This window comes from Eriocheir sinensis, chromosome 7 (genome assembly GCF_024679095.1).
Source record: "Eriocheir sinensis breed Jianghai 21 chromosome 7, ASM2467909v1, whole genome shotgun sequence".
Classification (NCBI taxonomy): Eukaryota; Metazoa; Arthropoda; class Malacostraca; order Decapoda; family Varunidae; genus Eriocheir; species Eriocheir sinensis.
Genome location: NC_066515.1, coordinates 23837943 through 23842716, shown reverse-complemented (window position 1 = coordinate 23842716; position 4774 = coordinate 23837943). Strand labels below are relative to the sequence as shown.

General features: G+C 40.2%; 1 long non-coding RNA gene across 1 annotated transcript in view; it reads right to left on the bottom strand.

Annotated features, from left to right (window-relative positions):
* The window catches only part of LOC126991581 (uncharacterized), a 31307-nt gene extending 28251 nt beyond the window's left edge, over window positions 1–3056 (bottom strand). The window contains exon 1 of the long non-coding RNA XR_007745678.1: window positions 2954–3056. This is a non-coding gene — a long non-coding RNA (uncharacterized LOC126991581). The remainder of the gene's footprint in view (window positions 1–2953) is intronic.
* Window positions 3057–4774: the final 1718 nt, after the last annotated feature.

The window sequence follows — 4774 nt, the reverse complement described above, 5'->3', positions numbered from 1 at the left end:
AGTGAAGAGGAGAAAGGAAAAATAAATAACAACAAAAAAAGAAAGAAAACAATAACACCGCGCAACACAAATAAAGTAAACTCCCGCACCACGGAGGATCGCGCGGTTCAATTTACGAGCAAAGATTATAAGCAAGAATATATTACAGGGATATATTTAAATTGATTCTGGGCCCGGGCCGTGATATAACATGCAATATAAGTCAGGCCGGAATATAACAGTAATAGATATCTGGCCCCTGCTGGAGGATGACGGTATAAAACACAGTCACATTATGATCCTAACCTTTATTGAAATGCACGAGAGGGCGGGCGGGGGAGAAAAAGTGAGTCGGTGAGCCGCGCTGAAATATGAATCAATAAATAGGATCACAGTTTAATTTTCTGGGTTTAATCCCGCCGCCCATGTGTAACCTGCCAGCCCGGACCGAGATAAGGGCGCCGCGTGGGAGGGTGTGAGGGCGGTGAGGCAAGGTAAGGCCGGCAGGTGAGGTTGAGTTAATTGGTATGGCCGTGGACGCAAGAAAAGCGGCCAGGTGAGGGGGGAATACGGGAAGGAACGAAAAGAAAGGAGGAAGATGAAAGGAAGTAGAGGGAAATGGAGAAAGATGAAGGGGATAGAAGAGGAAAAAGGGGATATCAGGACGAGACGGAGAAGAAAAAGGAGGAAGGTCGAAGGAAAAAGAAAAAGGAAGTAGAGGAAAATGGAGAAAGATGAAGGGAATAGAAGAGGAAAAACGGGATATCAGGACGAGACGGAGAAGAAAAAGGAGGAAGATCGAAGGAACAGAAAAAGGAAGTAGGGGGAAATGGAGAAACATGAAGGGAATAGAAGAGGAAAAAGGGGATATCAGGACGAGACGGAGAAGAAAAAGGAGGAAGGTCGAAGGAAGAAGAAAAAGGAAGTAGAGGGAAGTGGAGAAAAATGAAGGGAATAGAAGAGGAAAAAGGGGACATCAGGACGAGACGGAGAAGAAAAAGGTGGAAGGAAGGAAGGAAAACATATGAGGAAAAGGAGGAAGATGAAGGTAAGAAAATAAGAAGAAAAAGGTGGAAGATGAAAGGAAGAAGAAAAGGGAAAAGGAGGAAGACAGGACAAGAAAAAGAAAATACAAATAGGCTATATACAGAAAATTATGACTCCTGAAAACATAACCGTACTAGAAGACTGAAAGTGCGTCAATAATAATAATAATAATAATAATAATAATAATAATAATAATAATAATAATAATAGTAAAGGAAAAAAAATAGAATAGAAGCGAAAGAGAAGAATGAAAAAGAAATGAGAAAGAAAAAACAGAAGACCAAAACATTCACTATATTTGTGCACACAGCAAATTGATATAGCCTTTCTCAATGATAAAACTCACCTAACAAAATGAGATCTTAATTGATTCGTTATAAGTTGCCACCTGCCATGTTTTCAAGACACCCTGAATCTAGCCTAACATCACTGAAAAACGAACATTAATCATACCATACACAATAAAATCAAGTTGTGAGTACCATTAAGATAGATATTATTCAAGAGGTTAGATAAATTCATGGAAATATAATGAAGCTATGTGAAGTTAGGCTAAGACGAGCAACCTTAGATTAGCCTACCGATCTCTTGCAGACTCCTACGTTCTTAGGTTCATATATATTCTTCCTTAGTGTGGCATTCTAATACAGTGACCTCTTTGTTGATCTATAGAACCATAATTACTGAATGGTAGGCTATGTGTATGGTAAAATAGATAACCTTTCGTACCTAGAACCAAAAACAATCACTACATTAATTTTGCTTAGGTTCTTATATATTCTTCTTTACAGACATTCTAACACGGTGACCTCTTTCTTTGTTAATCTATAGAACCATAATTATTGACTGATATGTGTATGGTAAAACAGATAACCTTTCGTACCTAGAACCAAAAACAATCACTATATTAATTTTGCTTAGGTTCTTATATATTCTTCTTTATAGACATTCAAACACAGTGACCTCTTTCTTTGTTAATCTATAGAACCATAATTACTGACTGGTATGTGTATGAAAAGACAGATAGCATTTCGTAACTAGAACCAAAAACAATCACTATATTAATTTTGCTTAGGTTCTTATATATTCTTCTTTACAGACATTCTAACACAGTGACCTCTTTCTTTGTTGATCATTAGAACCATAATTACTGAATGGTAGGCTATGTGTATGGTAAAATAGATAACCTTACGTACCTAGAACCAAAAACAATCACTATATTAATTTTGCTTAGGTTCTTATATATTCTTCTTTATAGACATTCTAACACGGTGACCTCTTTCTTTGTTAATCTATAGAACAATAATTACTGACTGGTATGTGTATGAAAAGACAGATAACTTTACGTAACTAGAACCAAAAACAATCACTATATTAATTTTGTTTAGGTTCTTATACATTCTTCTTTATAGACATTCTAACACGGTGACCTCTTTCTTTGTTAATCTATAGAACAATAATTACTGACTGGTATGTGTATGAAAAGACAGATAACCTTACGTAACTAGAACAAAAAACAATCACTATATTAATTTTGCTTACGTTCTTATATATTCTTCTTTATAGACATTCAAACACAGCGACCTCTTTGTTAATCTATAGAACCATAATTACTGACTGGTATGTGTATGAAAAGACAGATAACCTTACGCAACTAGAACCAAAAACAATCACTATATTAATTTTGCTTAGGTTCTTATATATTCTTCTTTACAGACATTCTAACACGGTGACCTCTTTCTTTGTTAATCTATAGAACCATAATTACTGAATGGTAGGCTATGTGTATGAAAAGACCGATAACCTTTCGTACCTAGAACCAAAAACAATCACTATATCAATTTTGCTTGTCCAGGTCTAATTACCCTACTTAACAATTACTTAACATTTACATACATTACACTCGTTACCAATAAACAGTACTCACTTTCTCCCTCTTCTCCACCACCACCGCACACCCCACCCCTCCATAACCACTTCCAAGGCCAAACTGAGCTCACCCGCCCTCTCTATCTTGTTTCGAAGTGCGCTCGGAGTCTCGAAACATTGAATAAGACACAAAATTAACAAATATCGCTAGTTTAGTGTGTGTATGTTAGTGTGTGTGTGTGTGTGTGTGTGTGTTGTAGTAGTAATGGTTAAAAAAATGTAGCTGTAGATTGTTAATGTGATGAGGAATTAAATTGTCGGTTTAGAATAGCCTACTAACTTGACCGAGAGAGAGAGAGAGAGAGAGAGAGAGAGAGAGAGAGAGAGAGTGTGTAAGGTGTTTGAAAATATTGAGTTATGAGGGAAAAAGAGGAGTAAGGGAAAGAAACAGAGACGGAGAAAGAGAGAGAAAAAAGAAGGAAACCACAACATCGAATCACCACCATCACCAACAACAACGACACGCAATACAATTTTCACCCATAAACACGTCACAACACCAAGATCACTTACCCCCAACGAGCGCAACACACCAACGCAACACAACAACACAACGGCCAAACCCGAATACGTAGAAACAGACCTGCTCTATATTTTAACGGCCCCTTCACACACGGCTATTGCGTATGCGTTATGCCCTCAACTTTACCTTTCCGTTCACGTCCCTTGGGTATCCGATCTACGTGTGTCGCGGGGCCGAGGTTGAAAACGCAGCATTTGTCCAAACCCAAACAATTCAACTCGTATTAAGTGAGCCGAGTTGAAAAAAGTTTGGGCAATAATAGATTAAAAGCCAGCCAACGCAGCGGAGAGAGAGAGAGAGAGAGAGAGAGAGAGAGAGAGAGAGAGAGAGAGAGGTGGTAAAGAGACTGACAAAGAGGAAACATGACAAAGACCGAATAAGGGATAGAGAGTGTGAAAGAGAAAATGACAGAAAGGGAAAGTAGAGAAAATGAGGAATCGCAACAGAATTATGAAAATGAATAGAAAGTGAAGAGAAAGAGAGTAAAGGTGGTGATGGGAGGGAAAGGCTGATAAAGGATGGGAAAGGAGGAGGGAGGGAGATAAAAGTAAAGGAAAGTGTGAGAGAGAGAGAGAGAGAGAGAGAGAGAGAGAGAGAGAGAGAGAGAGAAAGGGGAAAAGGTAAAGAGAATAAAGATAAATGAAGAGGGGAAAGGAAGAGGTGGGGAGAGAGAGAGAGAGAGAGTAGGGAACAAGAGGTCGAAAATAGTGTGATGTGAGGAATAATAACACACACACACACACACACACACACACACACACACACACGCACACGAAAACCTGAGAAATCACAGCAGGTCGGCACCCCCTGCCAGCTGTCTCCCCTGTCAACTCAGTTACAAATTTGATTTCGTTGTGACTAGAGAAGTGTCGGTCGTATTGACAGCCGCTCCCCGCCCCGCCCCGCCCCGCCCCGCCCCGGCTCTCCCACCGACACATATGCAGATTTCACAGCGACCGAACATTTCGATTCCGGTGGGTCTAACGAAGTGTCAAAAAGTGTCAGAATACGTTGGCCGTCCTCCTCTCCCGTGTGTGTGTGTGTGTGTGTGTGTGTGTGTGTGTGAGTGGGGTAAAGACGCACGGATGGGAGGAGATGAGAGGCGTGGAAAACCGGGAGGAGGAGGAACACGAGGCGAGGGTTGGATGCTATGCTGTAGGAGTGAGTGCCCCTTGAACCTCTACCCCCACACACACACACACACCGCCCTTCCTTGCTGCCTGAAGGTGGATCATTGTGGATTGCGTGGATTGCGTGGATGAAAACGAAGTGGATGAAGCATTTAGTACATTAAGG